This window comes from Scyliorhinus torazame, chromosome 7, assembly GCF_047496885.1.
Source record: "Scyliorhinus torazame isolate Kashiwa2021f chromosome 7, sScyTor2.1, whole genome shotgun sequence".
Classification (NCBI taxonomy): domain Eukaryota; kingdom Metazoa; phylum Chordata; class Chondrichthyes; order Carcharhiniformes; family Scyliorhinidae; genus Scyliorhinus; species Scyliorhinus torazame.
The window spans coordinates 23,581,851-23,601,085 of NC_092713.1; positions in this window are offsets into that span (position 1 = coordinate 23,581,851).

Genomic DNA, 19,235 nt, shown 5'->3' on the forward strand with positions numbered 1-19,235 from the left:
TGTAACCTGCTACATCCTTCCACACTATCGACAACACCACCGACTTTAGTATCGTCTGCAAATTTACTCACCCACCCTTCTGCGCCTTCCTCTAGGTCATTGATAAAAATGACAAACAGCAACGGCCCCAGAACAGATCCTTGTGGTACTCCACTTGTGACTGAACTCCATTCTGAACATTTCCCATCAACCACCACCCTCTGTCTTCTTTCAGCTAGCCAATTTCTGATCCACATCTCTAAATCACCCTCAATCCCCAGCCTCCGTATTTTCTGCAATAGCCTACCGTGGGGAACCTTATCAAACGCAATAATGTGAAACATTGCCCAGGTTATCCTGTTTATCTAACTTTACTCACTGTCCCAGCATCCACCCCACTCTGGGGTAGCGAATTCCACAGATTCGCAACCCTTCGGGAGAAGTAGTTTCTCCTCAACTCTATTTTAAATTTGCTACCTCTTATCCTGAGGCTATGACCTCTCGTCCCAGAATGCCCCACAAGAGGAAGCAGCTGCTCCACGTCTACTTTATCCATTACTTTTCATTATCTTGTATACCTCAATTTGATATCTCCTCATTCTTGTAAGCTCCAGATAGTATAGGCCTAAACTGTTTTATTTCTCTTCAAACGACAAACCCCTCATCCCTGGATTCAACCTAGCGAAGCTCCTCTGAACTCCCTCCAATGCCACTACATCTTTCGTCAAATAAGAGGACCAAAACTGTGCACAGTACTCCATCTCACCAATGAAGTAAGAATGACAGGTTTACTTCCCTAAAGGACATTACTGAACGAGGTGTGTTTTTCTCCAGTTAACAATGGTCATCATATTTCATCATCTGCCATGGTGGCATTCGAACCAAAATCCCAAGAGCATTGCCATGGGTCGCTGTGTTACTAGTCCAGCAACAATAATACAACATCCGCTACCTCTGTCATGGCGCCTGAGGTCTGCCCATTGCAGATACTGGGTCATTTGGCATGCAAAGTGTAAGGGCAAAGGGTGGATGGAGATGATGGGTTGGCATTAGTTGGGACTAATGTTTCATTGGTGTGATAAAAGGCTATGGGGATGAGAGGGACATGGATTGTCATGAGTTGGCATGGATGGGGTATAAATGAAAAATGAAAATGAAATGAAAATCGCTTATTGTCACAAGTAGGCTTCAATGAAGTTACTGTGACAAGCCCCTAGTCGCCACATTCCGGCGCCTGTTCGGGGAGGCTGTTACGGGAATTGAACCGTGCTGCTGGCCTGCCTTGGTCTGCTTTCAAAGCCAGCGATTAAAGAGCATGAAGGGGTGTTGAGTGTTGGTGAGGGCAGTCTTTTATTTTCTTGTTTTTGCACACAGCTGGGACAAAGTCCCAGAGGAAGGAAGCCAGCCTTTCATCCAGCCCGCCACTGCACCCGGCAGTGGCCACCCCCGCACTGTTTAGGGGGCAGCAGGCCTGAGTTCCATCAGCCCTCACCCCACGAGAACAAAACTCCAGACTTGGATTGTAAACCGAGCCCCAACTACAGACTAGCCTAGATCGGGAGCACTCCCTCAAGAATCACCCTCACCCCAGTTCAAGGCAGCCACTTATTTTGGGGCTCAGAATATGAACCACATCTCCCTCAAAGAAAGCGACTATTCAGAGATATTGGTCGGAATTCCCCGGCCATTGGGAATCTCATTTCTCGCTGGCAACGCACCTCCGCCCACAGTTTTCCCGGGGATGTGGGGTGGCTTCAATGGGAAATCCCATTGACAAGCTGCGGTAAGAGTGAATTCCAGCGCCAGCGAAAAGCACACTGCCGGAGAATCCCGGCCATTACCTTTTCCCAGATAACCGGCTGAATAATCTGTTAGCCAAGTTATAACTACCCAAATATTATAAGGGTGCGGGCGTCCCTCTCTTTCCACTTTCTGAAAATACAAGAGGGTGGGTTCTTACACTGCATGCAGAAAACTACAAGGAAATTATACTTTCCCAACTTATTTATAAGTTGATGGCTGAACTATTTAACACGCAACCCACTTTGAAATGAGTAAGTACATCACGACATTAATGACTATTTCGAGCGAGGGTAAGAATCCACTTGACATAACACAGTTCAACAGGGTGATAATCGGCTGGGGAATCTTTCCACCACTTCCCCCACTATCCCCCAAAGGGACAAATGTGTGTCTGGAGATAGGCGGAAAAAAAACCTCTTTCTGTGTGGACTGGACTACATGGTCTCCCAAAAATGGCACCCACAAGGATGTCACTAATATGTGCTGGAGGCCTGTGCAGCAGCTCCATCTTGAGGTTACACAGTGTTATGGGCCAGGGTTTAGAGAACACCAAAATACATCATGGAGTTCACCTGACCCACAACTTTTAATAGATTTTGGTTATGGGGAGCACACGGGACCAGCCTGACATAGTCATACTCACGGAATCATACCTTACAGACGGTGTCCAGACACTACTCTCACCATTCCTGGGTATGTCCTGTCTGACTGGCAGCAGAGGTGGCAGCACAGTGGTATACAGTCGGCGGGAGCTGCCCTGGGAGTCCTCCACATTGACTCTGGACCCCCATGAAGTCTCATGGTTTCAGGTTAAACTCATGGGCAAGGAAACCTCCTGCTGATTACCACGTACCGGCCACCATCAGCTGATGAATCAGTTCTCTTCCATGTTGAACACCACTTGGAGGAAGCACTGAGGGTGGCAAGGACGCCGAATATGCTCTGGGTGGGGGACTTCAATGTCCATCACCAAGAGTGGCTCGGTGGTACCACCACAGACCGAGCTGGCTGGGTCCTAAAGGACAGAGCAGCTAGACTGAGGCTGCAGCAGGTGGTGAGGGAACCAACAAGAGGGAAAAACATACTTGACCACATCCTCACCAATCTACCTGATGCAGTTGTATCTGTCCATGACAGGATCGGTAGAAGTGATCACCACACAGTCCATGTGGAGACAAAGTCCCATCATCACATTGAGGATACCCTCCATCGTGTTGTGTGGCACTACAACCGTGCTAAATGGGACAGACTTTGAACAGATCTAGCAACTCAAAACTGGGCATCCATGAGGTGCTGTGAGCCATCAGCAGCTGCAGAATTGTATTCAACCACAATGTGCAACCCATTGGCCTAGAATATCCCCCACTCGACCATTACCACCCAGCCAGGGGGTCAACCCTGGTTCAATTAAGAGTGCAGGAGAACATGCCAGGAGCAACATCAGACATACCGAAAAATGAGGTATCGACCTGGTGAGGGTACAACACAGGACTACTTGTGTGCCAATCAGCATAAGCAGCAAATAAAGACAGAAAAGCAATTCCACAACGAACACATCAGATCTAAGCTCTGCAGTCCTGCCACATCCAGCCGTGAATGGTGTTGGACAATTAAACTACTCGCTGGAGGAGGAGGCTCCACAAATATCCTCATCCTCAATAACGGAAGAGCCCAGCATATCTGTGCAAAAGACAAGGCTGAGGCATTCGCAATAATCTTCAGCCAAAAGTGCTGAGTGGATGATCCATCTCTGTCTCCTCCGGAGGTCCCCGGCATCACCGATGTCAGTCTTCAGTCAATACGATTCACTCCACATGATATTAAGGAATGGCTGAAGGCACTGGACACTGCAAAGGCTATGGGCCCTGACAATATTCTGGCAGTAGTGCTCAAGACTTGTGCTCCAGAACTTTCCGCACCCCTCGCCAAGCTGTTCCAGTACAGCTACAACACTGGCATCTACCCAGCAATGTGGAAATTTGCCCAAGTGTGTCCTGTACACAAGAAACAGGACAAATCCAACCCAGTCAATTACCGTCCAATCAGTCTACTCTCCATCATCAGCAAAGTGATGGAAGGAGTCATTAGCAGTGCTATCAAGCAGCACTTGCTCAGCAATAACCTGCTCACGCAAATTCAATTTGGGTCCCACCAGGGTCACTCAGCACCTGACCTCATTACAGCCTTGGTTCAAACATGGACAAAAGAGCTGAATGCCAGAGGTGAGGTGAGAGTGACTGCCCTTGACATCAAGGCAGCATTTGACTGAGTGTGGCATCAAGGAGGCCTAGCTTAACTGGAGTCCATAGGAATCATAGGAATCTCTCTGCTGGTTGGAGCCATACCTGGCACAAAGGAAGATGGTTGAGGTGGTTGGAGGTCAATCATCTGAACTCCAGGACATCACTGCCTCAGGCTAGTGTCTTAGGACCAACCATCTTCAGCTGCTTCAGCAATGACCCCCCTTCCATCATAAGGTCAGAAGTGGGGATGTTTACAGATGACTGCACAATGTTAAGCACCTTTCACGACTTCTCAGATAATGAAGCCATCCATGTCCAAATGCAGCAAGAGCTGGACAATATCCAGGCTTGGGCTGACAAGTGGCAAGTTACATTCGCGCCACACAAGTGCCAGGCAATGATCATACAAGAGAGGATCTGACCACCGCCCCTGACATTCAATAACATTACCATTGCTGAATCCCCCACAATCAATATTCTTAGGTTACTATTGATCAGAAACTGGACTGGACTAGCCACATTAATACTGTGGCTACCACGGCAGGTCAAAAGCTAAGAATTCTATGGTGAGTAACTCACATCCTGACCCCCCAAAGCCTGTCCACCATCTATAAGGCACAAGTCAGGAGTGTAATGAAATACTCTCCACTTGCCTGGATGAGCGCAGCCCCAACAATACTCAAGTAGCTCGACCCCATCCAGGACAAGTCAGCCCGCTTGATTGCTTCCCCTTCCACAAACATTCAAACTCTCCACCACCGACGAACAATGGCAGTGGTGAATACCATCTGCAGGATGCACAGCAGTAGCTCACCAAGGTTCCTGAGACAACACCTTCCAAATCCACCACCATCTCGAAGGACAAGAGCAGCAGATACCTGGGAGCCCCACCACCTGGAGGTTCCCCTCCAAGTCACTCACCACCCCGACTTGGAAATATATCTCCGTTCCTTCACTGTCGCTGGGTCAAAATCCGGGAACTCCCTTCCTAACAGCACAGTGGTGCACCTACACCTCAACGACTGCAGCAGTTCAAGAATACAACTCACTACCACCTTCTGAGGGGCAATTAGGGATGGACAATGTGATTGCTGGCCTAACCAGCGACACCCACATCCCGTAAATGAATTTTTAAAAAGTTGGATTTGGATTTATTGTCACGGTTACACGAGGTACAGTGAAAAGTATTGTTCTGGATACAGTCCAGGCAGATCGCTCCATACGTGTCAAAGAACATACGATAAATACACAATGTAAATACATAGACACAGGCACCGGGTGAAGCCCATAGAGGGTTAGCTTCTGGCTGCTTTGAGTAAAGAGTCAATAGTTCTGCTCCTTTATTTTCCTTGAACATTGCATACAAAACTCTATCACCACACACCACAAATGCCACCTGCAATCTCCTTACATAGCAGTGTCAATTATTGGATACTTAACATCAATTTGACATGTGATTGGAATGCCTCTTAACCCATTCCTAACAGTCTCGCCTTCCTTGGCGAGAAAAATAAATTTGGTAAATATTTGGGCAGCACGGTAGCATTGTGGATAGCACAATTGCTTCACAGCTCCAGGGTCCCAGGTTTGATTCCGGCTTGGGTCACTGTCTGTGCGGAGTCTGCACATTCTCCCTGTGTGTGCGTGGGTTTCCTCCGGGTGCTCCGGTTTCCTCCCACAGTCCAAAGATTTGCAGGTTAGGTGAATTGGCCATGGTAAATTGCCCTTAGTGTCCAAAATTATCCTTAGTGTTGGGTGGGGTTACTGGGTTATGGGGATAGGGTGGAGGTGTGGACCTTGGTAGGGTGCTCTTTCCAAGAGCCGGTGCAGACTCGATGGGCCGAATGGCTCCTTCTGCGCTGTAAATTCTATGAAATCTATGGTGTCCCCCCCGAAAAAACAAAATTACAAGAAACTCAAAAACACATGCAATTTCCCCCTTCCTGCCATCTTTTTGTTATAATTCATTTTTGTAAAGAAGAAAAAAGTCACAGAAACAGGTGTTAGCAGTTTTAGTTACTGTGGTATGAAGATTCTAAAGTACTTGTTCTTTTTCACCAAACACCCTTTATTTCACTTCCACAGCCTCTGCACAAAACTCTTAACAACACACCACCTGACGAGGCCACCTGAAGTCCCTTTACATATCAATGTCAATTAATGGATACTTGACTTCCGGGTGCGGCGATAACCAGCTGAGTCGCACGTTTCGGCAGCTCCCGGTGGAACGGACTTTTGGGCTCTTAATAAGAGCCCCAACGGCAATTTTAACGGCTAAAAGTACTGTGCGGTGAACCAGAAGGGAATCCCCCCTGAATACGGATGAAAAAAGGAGAGGAAGGTGGCCGGATTGCGGTGGATCCTTTAGAGCAGCGGCAAGGAAGGCAAGCAAAAACCAAGATGGCGTCGGAAGGTGGCAGTTTAATATGGGGCCCTGAACAACACGAGTTTTTGAAACGCTGCGTGGAAGAACTCAAAAAGGAAATGAAGAAGGAGCTGTTGGCCCCGATATTACAGGCGATTGAAGGGCTAAAGGAGGAGCAAAAGACCCAGGAGCGGGAGCTTCGGGTCGTGAAGGCAAAGGCTGCCGAGAATGAGGACGACATACAGGGCCTGGTGGTGCAGACGGAGATGCACGAGGCACACCATAAACGATGTGTGGAAAGGCTGGAGGCGCTGGAGAACAACGCGAGGAGGAACAACCTAAGGATTCTTGGTCTTCCTGAAGGTGCGGAGGGAGCGGACGTCGGGGCATAGGTGAGCACGATGCTGCACTCGTTAATGGGAGCGGAGGCCCCGGCGGGTCCGCTGGAGGTGGAGGGAGCATACCGAGTGATGGCGTGAGGACCGAGAGCAGGAGAAATTCCGAGAGCCATAGTGGTGAGATTCCTCCGTTTTAAGGATAGAGAGATGGTCCTTAGATGGGCAAAGAAAACTCGGAGCAGTAAGTGGGAGAACGCGGTGATCCGCGTACACCAAGACTGGAGTGCGGAGGTGACGAGAAGGAGGGCGAGCTTTAATCGGGCCAAGGCGGTGCTTCACAAAAAGAAGATAAAATTCGGAATGCTGCCCGGCAAGACTGTGGGTCACATATCAAGGGAGGCACCACTACTTTGAGACGGCGGATGAGGCGTGGACTTTTATCGTGGAAGAAAAATTGGAATGAGCGGGTTATTAAAAAAAAGAACGTTTGAAACAAAGTGGTGGGGCGAGTATGGGGGGCGAAGAGGGGGATAAAAAGGGGGGAAAGAGGAGCTTTATGTTATTAATCCTGCGATGTGGTAACTTTTCTCTCTTCCACAGGAGGTGGTGGGGGGAGGAAAGGAGGTGGAGGAGATGGGGCGTTGGCCATTGGGGGCGGGGCCAAGGGGGAAGCGCGGGCTCGGTTCCTGCGCTAGGATAATTATGGCGGGAATAGGGAAGCAGGAAGGAGGGGGCGTCTCACGGTGCAAGCCCAGGTCACAGGTGGAAGCCAAGGTCGGCCAGAGTTTGCTGACTTCTGGGAGCAACATGGGGGGTGTAACTACGTTAGTGGGGGATCTAGCGGGGGGGGGGTGGGTGGGGGAAATTATTGGGCTGCTGCTGCTGGGGAGAGGGGGGAGCTGGCATGGGGTGGGATGGGCGGGGGGGCACCGCCTTGGGTGGACACAGCTGCGTGGGAACCGGGTGAGGAGCTGGAAAAAGGGGGTGGCTAATCAACAAGGGGGGGGTGGGTAAAAAGCCCCCCAACCCGGCTGATCACGTGGAACGTGAGAGGGCTGAACGGGCCGATAAAGAGGGCACGGGTACTCGCACACCTTAAGAAACTTAAGGCAGACGTGGTTATGTTACAGGAAACGCACTTGAAACTGATAGACCAGGTGAGACTACGCAAAGGTTGGGTGGGGCAGGTGTTCCATTCGGGGCTAGATGCGAAAAACAGGGGGGTGGCTATATTAGTGGGGAAGCAGGTAATGTTTGAGGCAAAGACTATAGTGGCGGATAGCGGGGGCAGATACGTGATGGTGAGTGGCAAACTACAGGGGGAGACGGTGGTTTTGGTAAACGTATATGCCCCGAACTGGGATGATGCCAATTTTATGAGGCGGATGCTAGGACGCACCCCAGACCTAGAGGTGGGAAAGTTGGTAATGGGGGGAGATTTCAATACGGTGTTGGAACCAGGGCTGGACAGGTCGAGGTCCAGGACTGGAAGGAGGCCGGCAGCAGCCAAGGTGCTTAAAGATTTTATGGAGCAGGTGGGAGGAGTAGACCCGTGGAGATTTAGCAGACCTAGGAGTAAGGAGTTTTCGTTTTTCTCCTATGTCCACAAAGTCTATTCGCGAATAGACTTTTTTGTTTTGGGAAGGGCGTTGATCCCGAAGGTGAGGGGAACGGAGTATACGGCTATAGCCATTTCGGATCACGCTCCACATTGGGTGGACTTGGAGATAGGGGAGGAAACAGAAGGGCGCCCACCCTGGAGAATGGACATGGGACTAATGGCAGATGAGGGGGTGTGTCTAAGGGTGAGGGGGTGCATTGAAAAGTACTTGGAACTCAATGATAATGGGGAGGTCCAGGTGGGAGTGGTCTGGGAGGAGCTGAAGGCAGTGGTTAGAGAGGAGCTGATATCAATAAGGGCACATAAAGGAAAGCAGGAGAGTAGGGAACGGGAGCGGTTGCTGCAAGAACTTCTGAGGGTGGACAGGCAATATGCGGAGGCACCGGAGGAGGGACTGTACAGGGAAAGGCAAAGGCTACACGTAGAATTTGACTTGCTGACAACGGGTACTGCAGAGGCACAGTGGAGGAAGGCACAGGGTGTACAGTACGAATATGGGGAGAAGGCGAGCAGGTTGCTGGCCCACCAATTGAGGAAAAGGGGAGCAGCGAGGGAAATAGGGGGAGTGAGGGATGAGGAAGGAGAGATGGAGCGGGGAGCGGAGAGAGTGAATGGAGTGTTCAAGGCATTTTATAAAAAATTATACGAAGCTCAACCCCCGGATGGGAGGGAGAGAATGATGGGCTTTCTGGACCGGCTGGAATTTCCCAAGGTGGAGGAGCAGGATAGGGTGGGACTGGGAGCACAGATTGAAATAGAGGAAGTAGTGAAAGGAATTAGGAGCATGCAGGCGGGGAAGGCTCCGGGACCGGATGGATTCCCAGTGGAATTTTACAGGAAATATGTGGACTTGCTCGCCCCGCTACTGATGAGGACCTTTAATGAGGCAAAGGAAAGGGGACAGCTGCCCCCGACTATGTCTGAGGCAACGATATCGCTTCTCCTAAAGAAGGAAAAGGACCCGCTGCAATGCGGGTCCTATAGACCTATTTCCCTCATAAATGTAGACGCTAAGATTCTGGCCAAGGTAATGGCAATGAGGATAGAGGATTGTGTCCCGAGGGTGGTCCATGAGGACCAAACTGGGTTTGTGAAGGGGCGACAGCTGAATACGAATATACGGAGGCTGCTAGGGGTAATGATGATGCCCCCACCAGAGGGGGAAGCGGAGATAGTGGTGGCGATGGATGCCGAGAAAGCATTTGATAGAGTGGAGTGGGATTATCTGTGGGAGGTGCTGAGGAGATTTGGTTTTGGAGATGAGTATGTTGGATGGGTGCAGTTGTTGTATAGGGCCCCAGTGGCGAGTGTGGTCACGAATGGGCGGGGATCTGCATACTTTCGGCTCCATAGAGGGACAAGGCAGGGATGCCCTCTGTCCCCATTATTGTTTGCACTGGGGATTGAGCCCCTGGCAATAGCATTGAGGGGTTCCAAGAAGTGGAGGGGAGTACTTAGAGGAGGAGAAGAACACCAGGTATCTCTGTATGCAGATGATTTGTTATATGTAGCGGACCCGGCGGAGGGGATGCCAGAGATAATGCGGACACTTCGGGAGTTTGGAGAATTCTCAGGATATAAACTGAACATGGGGAAAAGTGAGTTGTTTGTGGTGCATCCAGGGGAGCAGAGCAGAGAAATAGAGGACTTTCCGCTGAGGAAGGTAACAAGGGACTTTCGTTACTTGGGGATCCAGATAGCCAAGAATTGGGGTACATTGCATAGGTTAAATTTAACGCGATTGGTGGAACAAATGGAGGAGGACTTCAAGAGATGGGACATGGTATCCCTGTCACTGGCAGGGAGGGTGCAGGCGGTTAAAATGGTAGTCCTCCCGAGATTCCTCTTTGTGTTTCAGTGCCTCCCAGTGGTGATCACGAAGGCTTTTTTCAAAAGGATCGAAAAGAGTATCATGAGTTTTGTGTGGGCCAGGAAGACCCCGAGAGTGAGGAAGGGATTCTTACAGCGTAGTAGGGATAGGGGGGGGCTGGCACTACCGAGCCTAAGTGAGTACTACTGGGCCGCCAATATCTCAATGGTGAGTAAGTGGATGGGAGAAGAGAAGGGAGCGGCGTGGAAGAGATTGGAGAGGGCGTCCTGTAGGGGGACTAGCCTACAAGCTATGGTGACGGCCCCATTGCCGTTCTCACCAAAGAAATACACCACAAGCCCGGTGGTGGTGGCGACTTTGAAAATTTGGGGACAGCGGAGACGGCATAGGGGAAAGACGGGAGCCTTGGTGGGGTCCCCGATAAGAAATAACCATAGGTTTGCCCCGGGGAGAATGGATGGGGGATTTGGAATATGGCAAAGAGCAGGAGTAACGCAACTGAAAGATCTGTTTGTGGATGGGAAGTTCGCAAGTCTGGGAGCGCTGACCGAGAAATATGGGTTGCCCCAAGGGAATGCATTCCGGTATATGCAACTGAGGGCTTTTGCGAGGCAACAGGTGAGGGAATTCCCGCAGCTCCCGACGCATGAGGTGCATGACAGAGTGATCTCAAAGACATGGGTGGGGGACGGTAAGGTGTCAGATATATATAGGGAAATGAGGGACGAGGGGGAGATTATGGTAGATGAGCTGAAAGGGAAATGGGAAGAAGAGCTGGGGGAGGAGATTGAGGAGGGGCTGTGGGCGGATGCCCTAAGTAGGGTAAACTCATCGTCCTCGTGTGCCAGGCTAAGCCTGATTCAATTTAAGGTGTTACACAGGGCGCATATGACTGGAGCACGGCTCAGTAAATTTTTTGGGGTAGAGGATAGATGTGCGAGATGCTCGAGAAGCCCAGCGAATCACACCCACATGTTCTGGTCATGTCCGGCACTACAGGGGTTCTGGGTGGGGGTGACAAAGGTGCTTTCGAAAGTAGTGGGGGTCCAGGTCGAACCAAGCTGGGGGTTGGCTATATTTGGGGTTGCATAAGAGCCGGGAGTGCAGGAGGCGAGAGAGGCCGATGTTTTGGCCTTTGCGTCCCTAGTAGCCCGGCACAGGATACTGTTGATGTGGAAGGAAGCCAAGCCCCCGGGGGTGGAGACCTGGATAAATGACATGGCAGGGTTTATAAAGCTGGAACGGATTAAGTTCGTCCTAAGGGGATCGGCTCAAGGGTTCACCAGGCGGTGGCAACCGTTCGTCGAATACCTCACAGAAAGATAGAGAGAATGGAAAAGAAGAAGGCAGCAGCAGTTCAGGGGTGGGGGGGGGGGGGGGGGGCGGGTGGGGGAGGAACCAGAAGGACTCTCAGGGTTGTTAATATATATGTATAATATGTATAGGTCGTTGCTATAAATAATTGTATATTGGACTGTTAAATCATATTTTTGGAGAGTGTTTATCTGAGATAAGGCAGTTGCCATTTAGTTTTAGTTTTCGTTTTTGTTATATATTATTTATTCTTTGTTTATAAAACAGGTCATTGTTATTTATACTGTTATATTATTGCGTAAAGGATACACAATGTACTGTGATGGTTGACCAAAAATTTTCAATAAAATATTTTTTTTTAAAAAATTAATGGATACTTAACATAAATGAGACAACTAATTGCAATGTCTCTTGTATTGGATTGGATTGGATTTGTTTATTGTCACGTGTACCGAGGTACAGTGAAAAGTATTTTTCTGATTTTTGGAGATGTGCTTAACCCATTACTTAAAAGTCTCCCCTTGCTTGGAGAAAAAATAATAATTAGGTGAAAACAAAATTTCAAGAAACTCAAAAACACACACATGATTTGCCCCCCTTTTGTTTTTTTTTGTTTGGATGAGAAAGAAAAAAAAAACAGTCACAGAAACAAGCGCCCTTCATTAACAATATCCAAACGTTTCTGTGAACTCGCCCCTCTTTTCGTAAAACAGTCTGACAGTTGATAGCTCCTGTCGACCCATTTAATTTTTGTTATTTCCCCTCTGTCCAACATCTGCTTCAAACTTGCGGTGTCTATCCGTAACCTCTTTTCATTGACACGTTTTGCAGAGTGCACATTTTCCCACAAGGATTTATTGTCAATGTGACAGTCAATAGGTATATTACCCAAATCCCCTAATTCCAAAATTTCTGTCAATATCATACTTATATAAAAAGCCATATCCACCACCTCTACAAGGCTTAACGTCTCAGCAGCCTAAGTGCTTTTTAACCACTCTCCTTATTTTCTTTGTTTCCCACACAAGCGGGCAACATTTACCATTGTTCCCCAAAAGGAAAATTATAAAACCTCCTGCGCTTGAAACCCCATCACATAAATTTGCGTAGGACGCATCACTATAAACTATGAGTTTCAAGTGCTTACGGTCATATAAAACCGGGAACTTCAAAACACACTCCTGCATTTTTAGTTTGGCCAACGCTTTATTTGCTCTTATTATGTCTTCCACTTTGGGATCATTCATTTTTGTACTCAACTCTAAGATATCAAAACTCATGTCCGGTCTAGTCTGTCTACCTAACCAGTTCAGTTGCCCAATTAAACTTCGCAGTTGCTCTTTTTCTATCTTTGAAACCATTGCGTCTTTTTGTGAAACTCGGCCACGACTAATTGCTATTGGGGTGATGCTTTCCAAATAGGATTGCTGACATAAAGTTGCCCCTAACTTACTCTGTCCAATTTCCAGTCCAATATATTTAAATGCACCGGAAGCCTGACTTCCAACCCTGAATTCTTTCCTCAAACCAGAGATTACAATAGCTTCAAAATCACTAGCCCCACCCCACAAAAAATCATCGACATGCATCATAAAAATGCCAGAAAGATTTCCTTTATAGTGCCAGTAAAACATTGCAGGATCTGCTTTCGACTGGCAACAGCCTAACTTTAACAAAACTGACCTTACCGAAAAATACCAGACTCTAGATGCATCATTTAATCCATATACACATTTGTTCAACTTCCAGAGTATCCTTTCTGCGTTAGCTGCTTCTTTAGAACGGAGAAAAATGTCTCTCTGGAGCTGATGCCCCTGCAAAAAGGCAGCTTTTATATCTATAGATTTGCATTCCCATGCCTCTGTGGCTAATAGAGCCAAGAAGATCTTTAAAATAATCATTCTCTGCTACCAATTGTTAGCCGTTTTAGTTACTGTGATATGAAGAGCCTAAAGTTCTTGTTCCTTTTCACCAAACACCATTTATTTCACTTCCACAGCCTCTGCACAAAACTCTTAACAACACACCACCCGACAGAGGCCACCTGAAGCCCCTTTACATATCAGTGTCAATTAATGGATACTTAACATAAATGAGACAACTAATTGCAAGGTCTCTTAACCCATTACTTAACAACAGGCGCCATTCATTAATAATATCAAAATTTTCCTGCAAACTCACCCCTCTCTTCGTAAAACAATCGGACAATTGATAGCTACTGTCGACCCATTTAATTTTTGCTATCTCCCCTTTGCCCAACATCTGATTCAAACTTGTGATGTCTATCCTTAACCTTTTCTCATTCACACTTTTTATGGTGTGCACAATTTCCCACAGGGATTTATTGTCAATGTGACACTCAGTGGGTATGTTCTCCAATCCCCTAATCCCAAACAGTCTGTCAATATCTGGGATATATAAAAGACCATATCCACGCCTCTACAAGGCTTAATGGCTCAGCGGCCAAAGTTCTTTAGACCACTCTCCTTATTGTCTTTGTTTCCCACACAAGGAGGCAACATTTACCATTGTTTCCCAAAAGGAAAATTCTAAAACCTCCTGCGCTTGAAACCCCATCACATAAATTTGCACAGGACGCATCATAATAAACTATGAGTTTCAAGTGCTTAAGACCACCTAAAACGGGGAACCTCAAAACACACTCCTGTATTTTTAGTTTGGCCAATGCTTTATTTGCTCTCATTATGTCTTCCACTTTAGGATCATTCATTTTTGTACTCAACTCTAAGACATTAAAACTAGCGTCCGATCTACTCTGTCGACCTAACCAATTCAGTTGCCAAATTAAACTTCGCAGTTGCTCTTTTTCTGTCTTTGAAACCACTGCATCTTTTTGCAAAACCCGACCACGACTAATTGCTATTGGACTGATGCTCTCCAAGTAAGATTGCTGACATAAAGTTGCACTTAACTCAGTCTGTCCGATTTCCAGTCCAATATATTTAAATGCACCGGAAGCCTGACATCCAACCCTGAATTCGTTCCACAACCCAGAGATTACAATAGCTTTGAAATCACTAGTCCCGCCTCACAAAAAATCATCGACATGCATCATAAAGATGCCAGAGAGATTTCCTTTATAGTTCCAGTACAACATTGCATGATCTGCTTTCAACTGGCAACAGCCTAACTTTAACAAAACTGACCGTACCGAAAAATACCAGACTCTAGATGCATCATTTAATCCATATACACATTTGTTCAACTTCCAGAATACCCCTTCTGTGTTAGCTGCCTCTTTAGGAGGACGGAGAAAAATGTCGCTCTGAAGCTGATGCTCCTGCAAAAAGGCAGCTTTTATATCTATCGATTTGCATTCCCATGCCTTTGTGGCTAACACAGCCAACAAGATCTTTAAAATAACCTTTCCTGCCATAGGTGAGTCTACCCTTAAATGCTGATCTTCTAAGTTTTCTTCAAATCCCCTCACCACAAGCCCGGCCTTTGCCTTATAAGTTCCATCTGGAAGAACCTTTTCCGTGCAAATCAATCTGGGGGATAGAGCTCTTTGACCCCTATCCGGTACTTCCGTGTATACCCCAAATTCATTTCAACTATGCAGTTCTTGTTGTTTGGCATCTTTGATAACTTTTTCGTCTAATTTACTGGAGGCCACCAAAATCTCACGAGCATGTGGTCTTCTACTCCTAGTAGCATTTGTAGTCTTCCCCATCTTCCAAGAGCTTGACAAACTATATCCCCTATCCCGCCTGGTATCTTGTTCTGTACTGCTACTGCTTGATCTTTCCCTCCTGCTGTGGCATGTCCTTTCACTAGTTCTCGACCTTTTCCTGTGAACCTGTTCACTATCCAATTTACCATCTGAACTGGCACTGCGTTTCTGTGCTCTCCATTTTTGAACTTTGTGTTCCCAATCCATTGTCCTGACACCCTCCCCTGTATGCTGTACATTAAACCAGTGTTTCTCCTTTCCAGTGGCCTTCCCTGCTCTACTAAGAACAGTTGCATCCTTCCATTGGCTAGACACTTCAGGCAAGTATGTCACTTTTGTACCAACTTTTTGCAGTTGTCCTTTCGGAAAAATGGCCTGTTCTAGTTCATCAGAAATTTTGTGTTCCTCTACAGAAACCTTGTCTATCTCAGTTAACTGGTCCTCATAGTTCTGTAACACGTGCATATCAGATGACCCTGGTTCCTCACCATATACATCTGCTCTGTTTAAATTTGAAAGTTTGCAATCTGTACCCATTATCCTTGATGAATGTACCCTAATAGCCTGATTGCCATGTTGCAAAACAATTGTTTTGCCATCCATGCCTATGATCTTCCCTGGGCCTTTCTATTCATAAAAATTGTCTCTCTTATAGTATACTTTGTCTCCTTGCTGAAAATCGGTATTTAATGGCTGTACATTATGCCTTCAAGCTCTCTGTGAATTCTTTCAGAGACTTCTGCTTCCAAAAAAGCTTTCCTATTGCTATGTAATGCATTTAAATGCTCAGCAAAGGCAGAGCAAATTGTACTCCCTTCCCAAGATGGTCATCCAAAATGGACGGAATTATAGGATTTCTACCAAACACTAATTGATTGGAAATATAGCCCCTAACCATCTGCAACAAATTCTTCGAATGTACCGCCCATGCGAAGGCTGAATTTAACTTGCAATTTGGTCGATCTGCCAAAATTTTCCAGAGCATGTCATCTATTACCGCATGGTATCTTTCACACACACCATTGCTAAGTGGGCTTTGCGCAGCCGTATTCATAACTGGGATATTCATGTTTTCACACATATCCCGAAACTCATCATTAGCAAATCCTGCCCCCCCCCCCCCCCCCCCCCCGCTGTCTGTAAGGAATTTTCCCCCCGCTGTCTGTAAGGAATTTTGCCGGTGGGCCCATTCCTTATTTCATAGAATTTACAGTTCAGAAGGAGGCCATTTGGCCCATCGAGTCTGCATCGGCCCTTGGAAAGAGCACCCTACCTAAGCCCACACCTCCACCCTATCCCCCCACACCTCCACCCTATTCCCGTAACCCCACCTAACCGTTTTTGGACACTAAGGGCAATTTAGCACAGCCAATCCACGTAACCTGCACATCTTTGGTCTGTGGGAGGAAACCGGAGCACCCGGAGGAAACTCACTCGAACACGGGGAGAACATGCATACTCCGCACAGACAGTGACCCAAGCCAGGAATCGAACCTGAGACCCTGGAGCTGCGAAGCAACTGTGCTACCCACTGTGCTACCGTCCTGTCCCTATCCATTTTCCATTATCTGATCCAGGATTACTCTCATTTCTTCACTGCGTACCATGGTTGATTGACTAACTCTGGTCGCTAAATCTGCAAAATGCAAAATAAATATATTGTTAGCTTTATCCCAGATCTTAAGATCCACAGCCACAATGTTGTTAAAATCCCGGGCCAAAGGTAGGGTTATTATCGGTCGTTATGGTGTCCTGCTGTACTTCCTACAAACCTCACAGCGATCACTAACCTGTCCTATCAGCTTCATCCCTTACCCCTACATCCTATAATAAATTTTTATCAGCTGAAGTCCCATTTCCAGCTGCCAATAACACATCCTTAACTACTGCACCCGAAATATTATTTGTCAGTAATGGAATACAATAGTGTCCCCGACTGTGTAAATTGTAGGTCCACCGTCTTTCCAAAAACTGTTGCCTTATCCTGTTCCATATTCAGTTTCATGTGTGCTTTCTTCATCGATGGTCTGCTCAGAAGCAAAGGTATTTCACTTGATACAACATCCGTGCTAATGAAATGATTCACTCCGGCAATATTGCAAGGGATCACCACTCTTTTCAGCGACTTCAGGGTATTATCATCCCCAAATCTGAAACTTGTGGAACTTTCAAATTCCTTAACCTTATTACGACTTTCAGCATTCAAAGAGTCCAGGTAACATTTTAACCCGTCAATTCCACACACAGTAGATGTACAGCCACTGTCCAATACAGCACAATTGAAGGATTCTGCAACCAAAACTCTCATTACCGGCGTAAAACTGCTTGTTAATAGGACAATACCTTCTTTCTGGTCACTATCTTTTTCCTCTTCTGACTCTTCCGTGTCACGTGTAGCTTCAAACACTCTATTGTACCGTGTTGGACAGTTGAAAGCATAATGGTATTGAGAGACACACCGAAAATATCGATTTATCATACCCCGGGCATTTCTGGGGTTCATTTTCCTCTTACCATTCTCCATGTCCCTCCTGTTATTGGTTTTAAATGGGTTTCCTCATAATTTCCGGGTCCCGATCTCCTTCTATACTCTCGTAACCTGTTTGTAGCCGTACGATCTCGCCATCCTGTCAGTAGTGCATCTATCGTCTGCTTTATTGCTGACTGACCCATTTTTGCCATAAGGGCCATAGGAATTCAACGTTTCCCCAAAAACTTTTTTAAGGCCTCTGTCGTCTGATCGAATAAGGTATCATTATCTGTAAACTTAACTCCTATCAAAACCAGGATCCTATCCATATTAGTTACTCTAGCACAGTCCAGTAACTTAAATGCCAACACGGACTGTGGAAATTTCAGGCGGTGTTTGTGCAGCCTTCTGTATAGTCTGCTAAATTCCATTATATGGTCCTCCATAGAGATATCCTCTGTTTTCCAGAATCTATCAAATTCTGACCAGGCTTCATAAGCACTTAATAAGTCATACTTTTGATAAATCTTATCCATAAAACACAATAGAGTCTCCAGACCTTCTTCTGAGTCTAACTCTTCCAATTCCAGTTCAGAAAACACTGGTCCTGATTTTACTCTCGTAAGGTAGAGAAAGAGCCAATGCCTTGTTTCCTCTTTCCCAAGGCAGTTACCTCAGTCCACATAACAACTTCAGTTCTCCATTTGTCATACGATCCCCTTTCAGAAAATAATGGTAGACAGTCATATCCTGACATCTTGGGCGGGAGTCTCCGACCCCCCCCCCGCCGGGTCGGAGAATCGCCGGGGGACGGCGTGAATCCCGCCCCCGCCGGCCGTCGAGTTCTCCGGCACCAGATATTCGGCGGGGACGGGAATCGCGCCAGGCCGGTCGGCGAGCCCCCCCCCCCCCCGGGCGATTCTCCGGCCCGCGATGGGCCAAAGTCCGCTGCTGTAATGCCGGTCCCGCCGGCATGAATTAAACCACCTCCGTTACCGGCGGGACCAGGTGGCGCGAACGGGCTCTGGGGTCCTGTGGGGCGATCTGGCCCCGGGGGGTGCCCCCACGGTGGCCTGGCCCGCGATCGGGGCCCACCGATCCGCGGGCGGGCCTGTGCCATGGGGGCACTCTTTCCCTCCGCGTCGTCCATAGCCTCCGCGATGGCCGGCGCGGAGGTGACCCCCCCTGCACATGCACGAGGATGATGTCAGCAGCTGCTGAGGCTCCCGCGCATGTACGGACTTCCGCCGGCTGGCATGGCGCCAAAGGCCTTCCATGCCAGCCAGCGGGACGGCAACCACTCCGGCGCGGGCCTAGCCCCTAAAGGTGAGGGCTTGGCCCCTAAAGGTGCAGAGAAATCCATACCTTTGGGGGGGCCCGACGCCGGAGTGGTTCACGCCACTCCATCACGCCGGGACCCCCCGCCCCGCCGGGAAGGGGAGAACCCCGCCCCTTTAGTCTAGGTTCAGCCATATTTTTTTTTTTTTCTTCTCACTCACTCCTTGATTGATGCAGAATTTTTTTTTTCTTCTTCATGAAAAGTTGTATCTTTCAACCCATTACTTTTTCCCAGCAAC